The 17,610-nt window shown below is 40.2% G+C and overlaps 1 protein-coding gene across 1 annotated transcript in view; it reads right to left on the bottom strand.

The window, feature by feature from the left end:
- IL1RAPL2 (interleukin 1 receptor accessory protein like 2) overlaps positions 1 to 17,610 on the bottom strand; it is a 331,558-nt gene that overhangs the window by 123,588 nt on the left and 190,360 nt on the right. The gene's annotated exons all lie outside the window — the stretch shown is intronic.

Here is a 17,610-nt window from a genome sequence, read left to right as displayed (position 1 = left end):
CTACCTTCCCTTCTGGTTCTTGCACAGAAATTATTAGGGTTTAGGCTCTGCTTTCCAGCACCAAGTCTGTAAAACCTTCACAGCTTTCAGAAGAGTTTAGAACGTAGACTTCTAGCTGAGAAAAGTGTAGTAAAATACACAACTGCTTGTATTTCTATCTGAAAAAGCAAAGCTGAAAAATATGAACGCTAATTATAGGCTAAAAAGCTATATGATTCTCTTCAGATCAACTAGAATCTTACATAATTATTTTGAACAGATGATTATGTGTCTGCAGTTACAGGAACTCAGCAAAAGACACAATTATTTAGCAGTCAGCAGATTCACAGAAAGCCTGTGGTCTAAGAATACAACCAACATGGCACCAGAGCAGTGACAGACATTATGTACTTATTTATATTACAATTCTTTCTGCACTCATGCCAGAATTCTGAGTGCTTTGAATTACAATGATCAATAGAAGAGTTTGATATTTTATTAAGCTGTTTTGTATTTCATAAAAATATCAATCCTTAATTAAAGACCATTGTTTTTCAAGGACAACAGAACTAAAAATTTTCTTCCTCCTTCATCTGAATGTGACTTGACTTATAGCAGCCAGAAAAATTCTTGTTTGAAAAGAATTCTTGTTCTGCTTGGATTATAATGGAAGTAACTCTCAAATCATACAAGCAATTGTACAATTTTAATGGGAGTGAACAAAATATTTTCCTTGTGTTCCTTCCTATGCAAGAAGGCACTGTGATTTTTCAGGCTCAGTTCTCCAGTACTGGTTCACATCAATATGTAATGGTTTCTAGGTGACCTGTACCATTGCCTCTTCCTCCTCTGAGTGCATTCTTTGGATAGAACTGGTGGTGGGCTTTGGAGATAAACCCACCTCCTCCTCTGAGCTCTCACAGGTACTCCTGAAAATTACTTTTACTTTCCTAGTGAGCAAGTGTGGAACTGCCTCATCCTTAAACTGAGATCTTCTTGTGGAAAACATTAAAAATCTGTGGATCTGATGTGGTTTACTCATGATAACCAACTCTTCCCTCCTTCACCTCACACCAAATGATGAAGCATGAAACAGTGCTGAAGAAGATATCAGTATTAAGGGAACTGTCTCAGGTGAGGAATCCAAAGATCCAAACCTTACTTTGCACTATTAAAAATATTATTTGTCGCCAGAAAATTATCTCCTTGCATCCTTTAACCTTGAAATTATTGTTAGCCAGCCAATTTCATGCACTTAGGCTACTCACAGATCTTGTACCTTATCCTTCCCAGACATTTCCAATACTTGCAATGTGGTGTTGAGTTTTACTTCCAATGCAGAGAAACAGAATAATCCCACTGACTTTGATTTCTACAGCTGTTTTCTGAGCAATTTGCTCCATATCTTGTACTTAATTATTGCTTCCCTATTTTTCAAAACCAACAAATAAACCTCACTTTTTAACAGAAGACTATTGATGGCAGAAAACAAGCAAAAAGCTGCAGGAAGATGCACAGGAGTGTGGGTTACACTAAGGCATGCCCCATATCTAATACAACATTACATTTGCTTCCAAATTGTCAGAGGATACTGCTGCACTGAAGTGCCCCTTCCATGCTGTTTAATGGCAAGCAGCTTTGCAGCAGCTGTTTAAAAAAAAAAAAAAAAAAAGGAAAAACCAGAGAGAATAGAGTAACTCTAAAGGCCTGTCTGTGCCAGGAAAATGAAAGAGAAGTGCATGGAGTCAGATTCCCAATCAGTCACACTTTAAAAACTTGAACTTTTGGAGGAGACAACAGGTGTTGTAAATCAGAAGTTACACCAGAACTGAGCAAGGATTTAATCATGTACTGTTTTGTTAAGATACCATCTCCTCCTTCAGATCCAAGATCACATGCTTTATAATGACAGGAAACTTTTCCAAAATCTTTGGCTATTTATGCTCCCAGTGAATAAAGTGTCTGTCATGGACAGTTGTGGTGCTTATTTTTCTCTTGTTTTCAGCCTTGCTGAATTAATTTCTGACAAACTGAAGCCAGACTGTGTCCACATTACTAAGTGACACTTCGTTCAAGCTGTAGAGATCTATTTATCAGGTGTACAAATCAGACACACCAAGTTAAAGGACCCAGTACAGAACTGACTTTTATTGTTCTGTTCCTGCTTTTCTCTTGAATCAATAGAGAAGTTCTGACATAAGCATGTTGTAGAAGTGATGGATGCCATCACTGCTAATTATTCCACCCATTACAAGACACAGAATAAATCACTTTTTGTCTGGTGACTGTCGCATCAAATTTGTAGAGCACAAAAGACACTGCAGATCTGTGATACGCCTCTGTTCTTCTCATTACATAAGAGATAAAGATATGCATACTTAATAAATACATTTATTTTAACAAGATGAAGACAGGCCTAATTCAAGTAGTAGCACTTTCTGAACAGCTTTTTTATTACCACTATTACACGAGCACAAGACAAGTTTTATTTTCAAAATGGTCTTCACAACAGAGCATGGGGTTTTGCCATTTATGTTTCTAGTAACTGCAGCTAAAAATGCCATTTAGAGATGAAGCTGCTGCACAAGTACACTTTGTTCAATAGAAGAGCCAAACACTCATTTCTGTCAAGAGCTCTGTAAGAAAAGCTTCCTTATTCATTAGGTATTGATTCAGCTTAAGTTTCCTGTACACTTTCAAGTGTTTGGGATTAGAGGGCATTAGGGAAAAGGACTGGATGTTTTACAACAACAGTTGGAGCTGTGGTGCTGTGACAGCTGGAAAAGCTGTGCTCTGACATGTACTGCTGGAGGTGACCACAGGCAGCCCTGTGAGACAGAAGAACCCTGCACAGGTTTGCACATCTACCCTCCTCTGAAACTCCATTTTTCTTCTGCCCAAGACTTGAGATTGCCCTTAAGCATTGTGCTTAAACCTTCTCCACTTCCAGCAGAATAAAACATATGCTTGTTTTGCTGAATGCAGCAGACAATTGGTCAGGGATGGGCAGTAAGTTCATGCTTTACCATGTTCCCACAAAAATCAGTTAAAGCCCATGAGTACCTCCTGACATTCTTGAGTAAGGAACTGCAGAGTCAGAGCTGACACTGGAAGGCTCAAGCAGATCCAAAGCATTTGTCTACACAAGCAGAGAATGAAGAGCTCTGAGTAAGCTCATGTATGTGGTACCATTTTAACAATGCACAGCAAGATGGGTGTGCACACCTGCTCCTGGTATAAATGCATTCCTACATCTACTTTTATTTTAGTGTCTTCACATCTTTCTTCAGAGAAGATAATACATAACCTAAGTGAACAGAGTGCTTTGTAGTTAAGACTCAACTGTTTCATCCCTATTCTTTGTTATCTTTTGAATGAACTGCTTAACATAATTTTTTTTTTTCATTTTTCTGCTAAATTCTCCAGGGGCATTTATTTTTAAATGGTTGGGGATTTCAGAGCAGACTTCAATTTCAAAACTCAAAACTTGATTTGAATTTAGCCCTGGATGAAGGCCTTTGCTGTGATATGCTTCCAAAATTATAACTACAAAATGAAGTAGCAAAGTCATTTGAGACTTGTTTACTGCATGATAATTTCCACAGCTGGAACTGCATATGTTTCTCTTTAGCTGAGGACAAAGAATGGCTTGAAAAGCTTGCTCTCCATGGCAAAGGGAATTTAACACCCACCAAAAATCAACTCTGTTCCATGAAAATGGAAGGTTTTTCTTGCCAGCTCACCTCAACTCATACTTTTCTAACCCATTAGCCGATGCATGTGAACAGCTTTTCTCCAGCACTGGCACCTATGCCTGCCACAGACCAAATACTCACCTGCCCTCTGGTGGAACCCTACTGAGGGCACCACAGGTTCCTCTGATTAACATCAACAGAACCAGACTGTTCTTTTCAGATGTTTGCCCCTTCAGTGGCACATCCACCTAACTGATACAGCTCAAAGAGACTGCCCTAGATGAAACCAGATTAATGCATTTGCTTTTGTATCCTGGATTATCCTCCTGGTGTTGGCTGTCTAGAGCACAGTCACCTTCCCCTCAGGAAGCTGGCAAATACCACCCTAATTTCAGTTTCATGCTGCAATGAATTTCTTGTAAGTCTTATCCTATTTCCTCACCCAGTTACTTTTCTGCCACTTACACTTCTCACATTATGTTTTGTCACTCTGAGGTTTTCTTGGCACACGTTAGCCCTTGTTACAGTAGTCACAGCTGCACTTACACATACACTACAAGGTTGCCCCTTTCATGCCAAGTCAGTGACTTAAAAATCTTTCCCTTTCAGGCCAAAATTTCCCAGGTGTGAACAGAGACCAGAGTTGATTTTACTGTTGCTGTTGCCATTTTTGTTGCACGGAAAATATCTGTTTAGATGGTCTTTTATGAAGGTCAGAAATGCAAAACCAAAGCCTTTGGGACAAGGGAACTGTGCCAGCCAGCCCAGCAGACTGTGCTGCAAGGATGCAGCGCCATGACAGTGTGGTGGCATCTATCTTGTCCCTTGGGATAGTCATCACACCGTCTGACAGAGATGGAACAGAGCTACATTCCTCCACTGCTTTATATTACACATGCACCTTGCCTGCAGGAGTGATGTACAGCAGCCATGACAACAACCCCACCATGGCAGCACCACATTTGTTACTCTGATAAATGAGCTTCACACACGGAACTGCAGCCACACGCTTCCCAGTGACTCCATCTCCCCCCTCCTTGCTATGGATAAAAGGAAAATAGCATTTAATACTTCAAAATTGCTCCTGCTATTAAAGGGTTTATGATAAACCCTTTAAATTATGATTTAAAATATTTATTGGTGCACCAGGGTTTCAGATGAGAGGAGGACAACTGCTCTTGTTACTTTTGCTATCTTGCAATGCCCTCTCCGGTGGCAAGGTCCTTGGCACACATGAAAAGCGCAGGCTGAATCTAAATCAACAGGAGTAACTTCTTAAACTCACCTCCATAATAACCAGCTGAGAATTAAACATAAAGGTCAGTACAAAGCAGCACTGTATCTTTCACTTCTACTGCTGGTTTGAGCTAGTTGACACTCTGGATTCTTTTAGGCACCTGTTTTAGCTGCCTCCCTCTGTATCTCTATCAGGTTTTTGAACTGCTTTGGACTATTGGTGCTGGGTCACAGATCGCACCCGTTCTCTGGACACTCTCTTTTTATCTTCATGATGACACAGCACAGCCTGGTTATAATTTCTCAGCCAGACAGTCAAGCATGCATTAGAATGACAGAGAACTTCAAAGATGGAAACAATCTCTGGGTTTAACTTCCCTTTGTTCTGGGTTAACAGCCATGGTATGCCATGGATTTGGGAATTTAAACTGCCACTTTCCACACTTGCAGCTGTTTCTCACGTCAGCCTCTGGGATTTGACTACGTCCTTATATTTAGTAAACACAAGAACAACAGAAAGATTTCCTCTAATTTAGGCATCTTTACTTGAAGATAAGGATCTGCAGTTTCATTTCCTATTCTTATTTTCATAATGTAAACCCAGCAAGCTGTTACTCACCAAGAATGTCACCAACAGGGAAAGCAGAGAAATGCAAATGTCTGTGAATTAAGGCAGAATCAGAGCAGTAAAAGCATACTAAGCCAAAATCAATCCTATTTAAAAGATAGAAACATGCCATGAGGCATCCAAATATAATTGATAATATTCTTGAAGTGTAGTGTTTTTACCAAAATGAGCACTTATCTATTTTCCTTCATCACCCAGAAAATTTAAACAAAACAACAGCCTGTAATGTTCAGATGAAAATATATGCATTGCCCAGTAACTTGTTTTTTAACCTAGACTTTATTATCAATTTTTTAAAATGTCATGTCTTAGCAATACTTTTCTATCCCGCAGCTCAGCTCTTTTCACCCTGGATACTTCAAAAGAAAACCTAACAAGAGAGGTTGGTCTTTTTGCAGTGTTAGGGATAAAAAAAATAAAATCACTCTTTGTCATACTGAAAACATGAGAATGATTCAGAATCAAAGGAAGAGGATTTCATCAAAGGTCCAGAGAGAAGATGAATAGCTTCAGGAAGGAAATGGGCTTTTTAAACGCAGTTTAACATTGAGAATGAATGTAAATATCTAGCCTGGCTGTGCAGAGATGGAGGGTTTGGGGGGAAGGAGAATAGGGAGAGATATAATGTACACAGGAGGGTATCTAGCAGACACTACAGACTGGGACCTGATGTTCCAAGTTTTTCTTGACCTTTGACTAAACAGCCCCAGTAAAGAGCTGGATTGACACATACAGAACTCAAGGCTAGGGAGAAGAATATTTCAATAAGCAGCTAAGTTACTGTAGGCATGAGGACATCAAGTTTTAGTCTCAATTCCTCCTCCTTCTGACATTTTGAAATGTCAAGCTCCTGTCCACATTGCTGCCTTGTTTCCCACCTCATCTACAACTAAGCAAAGGAAAGTTACCTATTCACTGCATAGAAAGGACCACAGGATTACTGGTGATGTTCAAATGAGAAATATGCAACCACAAAGTCAGTGTAATAGTGCAACTATAGGTCAGGAACTGCGGTGTGGTCAATTTTATGTTCATTTTTGAAAGACATCCATTTCCAAACACCACAGTCCTGGGGAGAATCAGTGAGGGCTCCATGCTGGATGGGGTCTGTCTGCAGCACCTCCATCCATGGCTGCATTTTGGTGTCAGGCACCACAGGGAGCTTCCCCTGACTACCAGGGCAAGTGACAAGTTCCTGTCACCTTCAGCTGACACCCCCTGTTGTCAGCAGCTGTGTCAGTGAGAAGCACCCAAACTTAACAACAAAGCTCTTCTCTCACACCAAAGAAAAGCTGGTGAACAACACAATATTTAAACTCTGCAAAGTCCTTATTAAATGTGACAGCAACAGCTGTAGCAGCTTGAGCACTGACAGAATGAGGGAAAGAATTAAAGCCCTATTGAGGGTTAGAAAAAGAAAGTAAGTACCATTTTAAATATTAAAATGAGGTCTGGGCTGAACAGCGAATATAGATCTGGTGGCAGATAGCCAGAGAATTTGGAGGTGCTCAAAGATGTTTCTATGACCCTCCCACAACTTAATGGAAAGGAACCAACTTTCTTTCCAGTCCATATCTTCTACATTAAACTAATATATATAATTCACTCTCCTTATCTTCAGAGTATGATGTGTCCCATTAACCTCTCCCCCACATCATGAGCTCCAGCCAAAATAAATCTCAGTATTTGCTTATGAAATGCACAATTCCCATTGCAGTGCCAGAACAGTGGATAGTGGGGAATAGAATTATTAATTTTTGGAAGGTGGAAAAAAAAAGCAGACATTAAAAATAAAACCCAAAAGAGAGGCATTTTCCCCCACAAATAGAATGATTCAATATGTACATTATAGGTAGGCTCAGTTTCCTTGACTCTGCTTTTCTGGAATGAAGGCAATGATAACTTTCCTTGAGGGAGTTGTTGGAAGTATTTCTGTGCTTTAGCCTACTGGTTCAGTTATGAGGCCATGATCTACAGGAACTTGAACAGTCCTGTATAGGAAGCCACTAACGTGGAAGAGAACTTTCTCATGGATAAGTTTAAGACAAACAGTCCCAAGTGAATTAACTTCAGTATATGAGTGAACAATGAAACATTTCTTTGTGTGAGATGTATGAATTTTGTTAAAGGTGAGAACTTAACAGGCTTTGCCACTGCTAGGAGGTGTAGGAGCCACAGTTCTAACCCCTGAGGACTCCACATTTCCAGACTGACCTCTTCACCATCTTCTCTTCTTTCAGCAGCAGTCTGTGATCACAGTATTTCCTCTGAGTGCTGCACTGCCCAAAGCTTTAGGGCAACTTCTTTGTCAAGTGATAGAAAAAGTACTCAAGCTAGAAAAGCAGTGAATTCTCTCCCTCTGGAGAACAACACAGAAAAGCTGCAGTTTCTCCCAGAATGGAATTCTTACTATGAAGGGGAAAAAGAATTTCATAAGGGGGCAGATGCTAACATTCCTCTCTGACAAAACTCATGTTTTTTCTGAAAAGTCACATTTCTTCATCAGCCTGATATTCTGGTTAGGTCTTTCACCAGTTTCAAACAGACTTTTATATCAGAAAACCAAGTAACAAAGGTCTTCCTCTGTCTCCCTCCAATCCTTCTCACTCTAATTCTGAGATCCATCCCTCTCACACTGGCATGCACACCATGCTGAAAGACCCACTGTGTACCACTCTTATTTCATTTACAAATTAAGTAGCCTGTACTTCTGCAACATGTCCACATCCCAAGAGAAGCACAAATGGCATCTCCTAGTCAGACTGCTTTACTGCACAGTCACATGTACCAATATATAGATAATACTCCCCTTAAAAACATCTGCCTAAATACAATTGCTACGGCCACTTAGAGGTTACAGAGCTGTCATAGCCTTGGCAGGGTCTTGTTCCAGGTGCATTTCATCTCACATTAAGGAAGAAAAAGCAGCATGGCAGTGTATTCAGAGAAGCTCTAAGGGCATACACAGCTTATGGCAAATTGGTTGCTTCCCTGCCAGAAGCTGTAACCACTCGTGGCCCAGGATAGGAGGCTCAGCTCTCTACAACTGGATTGCTGATGCGACAAGCACTGCATAAAGATGAAAAACCATTCGGTGCTTGGATCTAGCTTCCTTCCATATAACCAAAGCCCCTTTATCATCTTAATCGATTATGAAATTATCTCAGACCAGTTCCTGGCAGACAGGTACCCACACAGGAGAACCAGCTCCAGCCAACATAAAATAAAATCAGAGACTGCACAGACCAGACTGCCCTTTCTGAGGAGAAACAGGGCTTTAGGTCCATTGCTGGGCTATGCCAGAAAAAAACAGTATAAGAACAGATAAGAACCCATAGCTGCCTTAGAAATTTATGACTATATTGTTTATTAATTTTACTGTGGAATCATTTTGGTTTGCAATTTGCACTTTATATTTCCTGCACTTTCTCAGAGTACTTCAGCCTACAGGGCTTGTCATAAAAAAAACCTTGGAGAGCTTTTCATTTCAAGCCGAAGAAAAAGATGAAAAGTTAAATCACTTACTGTTGCATTCCCATTGGCTGCAAATTAATTTTACTTACTGAAACATGCTTGCATTGCAAAAACTACTCAATACACACAGTAAATAAGTCAGTACATGTAAGTCTAATGTAACAGAGTAGTTACCCAGCCCTTTGAAATAGACTGGAGTAATAAACACGTAAATACAAATTCAGTTGAATGCTTATTTTTCTCTTGCTTAGAAAAGGTCAATCGATGATATCAAAGACAAAAAATAGCTTGGTCGGTGCTGATGAAAATTAACAACATATTTTCCATGCTGCCCCATGATATCAAAGACAAACAAGGTACTTAACACACCCAGCATATTCTTGTATGTCCTTTCAACTTAAAAATTGCAAGGCACAGAGCAAACATTGGTAAGTTATTAGCTCCAGTCTTCTGGTGAACTTCATAAGAGCAACATCAGAGCCTGAAGCAATACTACTACTGTCAGATCTCATAAGCTAAACAGGGTCAGGCCAAACAGGCACTTGAATAAGGCACCTTTGAGGATCACATCACTGCAGCAAGAAATAATGCTGACAATTCAGTAGTGAGCACTATTCCTTCCATGGCAGAACTTTTCATCTCAGATACACAGCTACAAGTGCCAGGCAGGACAAACCAGTTTTGAAAGGCATTAACGTTGTGCTGTGGAAATATTATCCTGATCTCCAGCTCAAGTTATAGCAGAGCTTTTCACCTATTAAAATTTCTCCAGTCATTTCAAAGGAACGAGACAGTCACTGCTTCTGGTTCTCAAGCTTTTCTTATGAGACAATATATTAAGCAAAATTTGCAGTTTCTCTGGGTGGGAAAGCTGCATTTTTAGTGGACAAGGCAATCTGCTCACTCATGTGTATCTATTTTACCATTAGCAAACTGGTTTCAGGGGCAGTGCTATTTTGTGCCTGTGCATCTATCTGCCTATCTATTATTAATAAAGAAGAAAGAGCATCCAGCCTACATTTTCATGATGAAGGAAACTTACTCTAACACAGAAAATGAAAACATACAAGTTTCTTTCAGTGTGTGCGCTTTTACCTCACTGTTCGCAAAATCTCCACAATCCTATCATTTATACTAAGTCACCTCCACTACTGAAAGCACAATACACTTAGAGAATGTGGCTCAGCAGCTCCTGGACTGAGCAGCAGTTTTTAAAGTGGGAGCTCATATCTGACATTTACAGTATATAGCCAGTGATTCAGTGAGCTACAGTTGCTGTGCACAAAGACAGGTCATTGGAGAAATGAGCAACCCATAACATGCGTGGAAGCCTAGGCTGCCCACATCAATAAATTAGACAATACCAAATAATCAATGTTATAAACTGCAAACTGCAGGTTTAAGGTGGAAGGAAAAAAACGTGATGTTCAAGAACATGACAGAGAACTAGGGGGCAACATAGGTCAATAAAAACTAATGCTATTTGCCATTCTAATTACTCTGCATGTTCATGAGTCAGGAAGGCAGGCTGTGGAGCTGTAAGTAAAGCGCCAAGAGTACTGACACTATATATAATTCATAGACTGCAGCATATTGCTACATTTCTCACTGCCCTTAGAACTTGCAGTTTTCTCCAGGAGATGTGGAGGTAATACTTAATGTTTATCTTCCAAACTATATTTCATGAGCCCTGTATTAACAGGTCACTCTAGTGAATGGAAAAGTCATCAATCTGGATCACTTGAGGGACTGCAAATGAAGGAGCTTTAATCCTTGTGGATGTATTTTGTTGTCACTTTAACACAGTGACACAGTTCACACGGTGACCACCAATGGGCACAGGCATCCCTCAGACACTGTCTAGATCCTCAGCTTACAGACTCTGATGAGGTGCTCCTGAAAGCAGAAGAGTTGGTCCAATTTATCAGGACCTTGCTGGGTGTCAGGTGAAAAAAAGATGTTAAAAGACAGAACAGGACTGGCACTTCTTCCAGGTGAATGGGCACCCTCACTGTACTGATACCATGGTCTGGACAGAATTTTCCTGTGGACTCTTTGAAGACACAGAAGTTGCTGCAGATTAATAACAGGGTTTTTGCATGGTTGAACAAGAAATACTCTGAAAAAGGCAGAGAAATTGCTCCATTTCCCAAATGGGGTCAAAAGCAAATGAACACATTTCTCTTGATGGATCATACTAGGCTTTGCCTGAGGTAGTTGGAAAAACTAAAGTCACTACAGAAATCAGTGGCAATTAAGTCTGCTTTGACCACAGAAACATGCTATCTAGAGGAGTTAATAGGATGCCAGACATGCAACAAATCAGAACTGAAATTAAAGTTTTAAGATAAATACATTACTGTATTACAGAAAGCTAATATTTACAAAACAAAGACCTTGGTAAAAATTAATACAAATCACATAAAACATATCAAAAGAAAACTCTAATTGTTAGTACTTCCTATATGTAGCTTTAAATAGATAGTTATTTTGGCAATGGTTTGAGAACCCAGCTGTGAAATTCATTTCCTGGTCTTTAAGTACTGTATTTGTCAGCACTTAACCCATTTCTGCCTTGCTGTCTCTCATAGAAAGGAAGGTTTCCTTTAGAAAATAAAAATAATAAAAGATGCAATGCATCATTTATAAGAATGTGCAGCAGAGGAAATGCTAAGAACAGTATCTCCTACCACAGATCTTTTAAACCTTGGGACTCTCAATAAAACCTTAATTTGGGCAGGGTTTTGCTGTCCCTTGCATTTAATGAAAAAGTGATTCCCTGATTGTGTCAAGATATTGCAAAGAGATTAAGTCTTGCTATGGAAAGGTGTAATTTATATGAGCAAGTAAATGTCACTTGAGATATGATGTGTCAATATTAGAAGTGAACAGGAAGGATTTTCTGTTCCCAAACCATCTGCCATCTCCCTCCCAGAAATAAAAAACTTATGCAGATTTAAATTGTTCATTTTAAGATTTCATTTCCAAATTAGCAAGTATCTAATTTTCACAGTTGTTAGAACTGCAGTCACAAGCAAGCTGCTTTTCTCTTTGTCCATTGTTTTGTAAATATCTTCCCCTAAATAATTGGTTTCTCCAGATTCTTTTAATTTATTCTCTTCTGGGCCCAAATATTGGTAAAAGTTCTATTATGAAAAAAATGTTTTCTTAGAGGCAGGAAGGCCTTTCTGCATCTACCACTATAAATGCAGTTCATTAGTTAATAGAAAGCACTAACACCATGAACTAAAAAAGAAACTGAAAATCTCACTAGTTTTTATCCCTCTTTGCTGCTTATGTTTCATTTGAGGAAAATATGAAAACGCAAACTTTATTTTGAGCTCAGCAGCCTTAGCTGGTTAATCATTGTATCTGTCTTTGTGACACTATTTGGGTAGTGATACCCAAAGCCACCATGGCACACAGGCAGGTGCCAGGAGAGCCACAGTGAGAGCCCCATTCTCCCAAGCCAAGCTGGGAGATCCAACCTTGTATCAGCCAAGGAAACAGGGTGCAAGCATCCATCACCCCCTTGCTCCAGGAGCTTTCTGCACAGGGATTTGCTCTCTGTATTACAAAGTATAGGAGGGAGTTCCGACTTATGGATTAAATTGCCTGTTAAGAACAAAAATAGTTCTAAAGTAGGAAGTGCCAATATTCCAGTGTTCCCTGCCTGTACTCCAGCAGCTCCCCAAGAAGTTACAGGGAGCAGGAATTGGGCTTTCAGCTGAAAACAGCACATTTCCTGCCAAAGGGGTGCTCTGGTTGGAACACTTGCATGGGATGCAACAGGGGACAGGCATCCCAGGCCGTACGTCAGAAGTGACGAGGACTGCCAAGCACTGGGAGTGAGCTGAACATTGTTCACAGCAGGCAAAGAAAGGCCAAAGCTGCCAAGCCAGGAGAGGAGGGAAAGAATAAAAAGCATGTCCCTACAGCTGCTGACAGCTTCAATATCGCTTTAGAATTCTGGTGAACACTAAACAGGGGAAATTTTTCTTTTGGAGATGTGGAGCTAAACAAATAGAGCTCTCAAGAAGGAGCATCTGCTTCCAGAAAAAGGGAGACAGCTCCAAGTACAGCAAACACTTCCCATGCCCACCAGCAGTGGTGATGCAAGGGAGTGAGAAGCAGCAAACCCTGAAGGCCAGAGCAGCCACCACCACCCGCACGTCACCATGTTTTACCTTGGGGTGCTTTTCAGGCTGCTTCATCAGGAAAATTCACAGGCTGCTTTAGGCTTTCCTTGAAATGTTTTCTGCTTTATTTGAGACAACAGACTCTCTGACCCATGCTTGAAAATACAAACAAATAAGAGAGAGGGGAGCTAACAGCCCTCATTAGAGCTGCTGGCCAAAATCAACAATAAAGCACAACTGCACTTCAAGCAACTCCCAGATCTACAGGATTAGCTGAGATATTGAGTGCTGACAGGAACCAGAGCTTGCATTTGGGGAAAATTTTGAAATTTCACAAGAAATATCCTGCAAAACTTCAATTAAAATAACCATAGCTTCCTCCACATCTTTCTCCTTGGAACCAGCCTTAGCCCAAGGCTGCTTTTGCTGCCTAGGGTTAGGGTTCCAAAAACCACAAAGCCCAGAGCTCCAGGCACACTGCAGCTGCAAAAGGCATCCCAAGGAAAATACAAAACTGCCACAACATGGCTTCCTCCATGGCTTTCTCCGCGGAACCAACCATCAATTACTTTTGCCAATAAAGGGGTTTCAAACCCACAAACAAATTCTAGCAACAGAAGCAGGTGCAATTTGAAAAGTGAGAGATGTAATGAGACTTGAAATAATTTAATTGAAAAACTATGACCAAAGAGTGAATTCGGGCAGAATCATTTAACTCAAGTAGCCATGTGGAATAATTTGTCATTTACGATGGTCAAAACAGATATTGCTGCGCAAATGACTTTTAGGAACAGCCAGGCATTTTAGCAGCCTGTGAAGAATATGCCAGAGTAGAGGATGAAGGAAACTTGGAGGACAGAGCTCCTGGACAGAGTGGTCCAGTAACTCCTGCATGTCACTCCAATCCATCACCAGCAGTTTATGAAGTTGGTCAGATGGCCACTTTCTGCTGTCATACTTGAAAATAATTCACCAGTACAAGCTCACAAATCACCTCTTTCCACAGGCAGCAGAAAGAACAAGGCAATTTCTTCCTCTAGCACAGCTGTCCCTGAAGAAACACATCCCTGCAAACAGCCTCATCTGCCAGGGGCACCTGGGCCACGCTGTGAGAGCAGGTCTTGCTCTCTTCTCAGAGGCATCACCCTTTCCCAAAGCTCCAAGATATGTCTCCTTGCGTTTTCTTCTCAGCCTGTGCCTTTACAGACCAGTGTTCCAAAGCAAAAAGAGTGCTGAAGGAGCAGATAAACACAGCAGGTGTTTTTCACAATGGCACCTTTTCACTCTCAAAGCTATTGAAATATTGCTGTGCATCAAGACAGAGTAAACTTGTTGTTAGGGCTGGGGAAAACAGGAAGATGCAGAAATTGTCTTTCAAAACCAACACTGCATTCTAAGTCTGGGGTTTTTTTTCTTTTAATCTGAATAATATAACTGTTTAATGAATGTTGGCATTTACAATGCTCATTAAAATGCTTTTGATTGTTGATATTCCTGAATAACTGTAATTTTAATAAATTCTAATAATGTAGATTACCTGTAACTTTATATTAGTGCATTCAGGTTTCTTCTAAATGGGTGCACTCTAACTTATTATCTAATTAAAAACTTAGTTTCTGTTACATTTTTACACTTTAGAACCCTAGATCACAGTTTCTAATCTCACTTGTTTGTAACTCTAAAACTACCAAGAAGCAAAGTGAAATGGTATCAATATATTTTTTTTACATAGACTGAAGGGTTATATGTTATTTGCTAAGAGATAACACTGTTGTCATGTTTCTTCAGTAAAAAAGGCTGACAAGACTTGTTTCACATCTGTCTGCATAATATAACAAACCCATGAAGAACTAGTGATGAAAAAGCTGGTTTGTTGACAATCTATTATTGTTAAATGCACCCAAACACCAAGATTTAGGCACTGCTCATTAGTGCTATATTGTAGCTCAGGATTTTTTCCCTATAAATACTTTCTGTCAAAATATTTTTCAAATTTATTCTAGGCTGCAAGCCTTTCCCTCAGAACCCTGAAGAGCTACAGCCTCTGAAGTCCTTTATCAACTGAATCCCACCCAGCTGTTCATTACCCACTGCAGCCAGAAAATGACACTGCCATGCCTGCGTCCAGCTGCCCCTTTGCCCCTTCCTGCAAATGCCATCTGACCTGTTGGCTTTCTGCTCTGCTCACCTCCCAATCCACTCAGGTCTCTCTGTGTGCCTTCCCCTGGCCAGGCATCACACACTGAGAGCTTTCAGTTTCCATCTAAGACTGCTGAGATTTTTTGTTACAAATTATTTCACACTTGCTCATATCGTGACTTAGTAACAGAAGAAAGGGAGGAGGAACTCTCCTCCTGCCTCTAACTGGCCCACTGAGATCTTCCAGTTGGGCCTGGAAAGGCCAGAAGGCAAGACAGGATCCAAGGAAAGCACACTGTCCTTGCAGCTCCCTGCCACAGGCACAGCCACTAAGACAACTGTGCTGAGACTTTGTCACAGGAAATTAAGGGAACACCTTCTAATAGCTCTAATGACATCACTGGACTTCGCTGGAGAAATAATAAGAGCAGGGTTGTGTCCCAATTGAAAGCCTCTACTTCAAATAAATCCTTAGGCAACACTGATATAAATATCAAACAGGCAGACATCCTTCCCTCGGCCCACAGCTGCTCTCTTGTCTGCTGTGAACTTGATCAGCCTGGCTTGTGGGATCACATCTTCAGCAGAACTTCTGCATTCAGCTGGGATCTCATTAACTACTCTGATTAGTTTTACCAACAGCAAGTTAAAATGGTGCTGCTGGCTCCTGCACCTTGAAATTTTCCTAAAGCTTTTGATGTAGCTTCTGTTATGACAGCACTGCATTTATTCTGATTTCAAGTTTCACTGTTTAGATGCCCGTTCTGCATTTAGCTACAAACAGCAAATATTTCATATTGCTACTTACATAAGTACCACAACCTTCACAAAGGATTAAAAACCTCACGTACCATATTTGATGTGACTTCAAAGAAGAAAAGATCCTTGTCTTACAACCAAGAGATAAATAACTTCATCCACCTAACTGGTGCACTTTGTACTGTGTACTTCAGCAAATGCCTGAAAAACTACAGGGAATATAAGTCAGCTTCCCCTCTCTCCATGGCAGTGCACCTCTCCTTGCTCAAGGGACACATGGAGTTACCCATTTCACTTTCAGAATAACTCTTCAATAACAATTTCAGGTTACCATCGCTGCTAGCAGTGCCCAACAGAGTCTTTCTGTTCAAAATCTTTGTTAGAGGAACTCAGACACTTGCCAATAAATGCCAATTCAGACATGGTAATAAGTATCAGTAATAGAAACAGCATCACAAAGCTCCTTCAGAAGAAAACAGCAGGCATGATCCTTTTCTCCACATCTGTGCTGCAGGCTAGCAGAGACAATTCTACCCCAGCCTTCAGCAGTATTTGCTAACAGTGATTTTAAAGACCAGCAGGTTCAGAAGTCAGAGCTCTGGTTCTCCCTCTAGCTTCCCCTGGTGTAATATTTTGATGAGAATCCATTTTCAGACAGATGAAAAATGGGGCCCAGTGCAACACCAATTCCAATTCAAGAAAGACCTGGACAAACTGAGATGAGTCCTGAAGGACCACAACATTTATTCAGCCAAGTCCCTGAGGATGTCATGTACCTGCTCCCAGCCTGTGATCTGACCTCAGGACCCCTCCCCTGGTTTGGACAGCCACACAGCACAAGCAATCCTTTGCTGTTTGTTGTACAAGTTTTCTTTGACCTCTCCCCCACAAAGATCTAAACCTACAGTAACATGTAAAATTCACCAACTGAAACAAAACAAAAAAAAAACAGGAGTAACCAACTGGCTCATTCAAGCTGTCATTTGTAGCTGTGATCCACATTTTTAGGTTTTTATTTACATAAACTTACTAGCCTCTTTCAGATATCTAGAGAGATTCAATAAGCAAACACATAACATCAGATACGTCTCCCAAACATTTCCATCTGGAAAAGGTGTTTACAAACATATGTGCTTTTATAAACTAAACAAAATTTAATGCAATGTGAATTCACACCAAATTAAAAGAGGAAAAATCTTCTCCTTCTCAAGCATTTTGAAAATGGAGAACACTGACATATTTCATACTTACATTTTAAATAATACAGATAATGAACTTTTTAGTAAGAGAAATAACTGTAAGAAAGTCTATATTTAGTTTAGGACAAATTCCTTAAATTGTGAAGTATAAATACACCATAGTGTTTAAATAATGAAGGGAACACATGACTTTTACCAAGGTCATGATGAGAGGGAGAGCATAAAATACCCATCATGAGGAATTGAGTTAAATGCATCTCATTTTCACTTTGTCAAACTTAGTTCACATTCTGGTTGAAGACCAGCATGCTACTTAGGGTAGCAACCACCCACAAAGCAGGTATTATATCTTCATGCATTAT

The sequence above is a fragment of the Ammospiza caudacuta genome, chromosome 14, assembly GCF_027887145.1.
Source record: "Ammospiza caudacuta isolate bAmmCau1 chromosome 14, bAmmCau1.pri, whole genome shotgun sequence".
NCBI classification, from domain to species: Eukaryota; Metazoa; Chordata; class Aves; order Passeriformes; family Passerellidae; genus Ammospiza; species Ammospiza caudacuta.
This window is presented reverse-complemented; position numbering and strand designations above follow the sequence as displayed.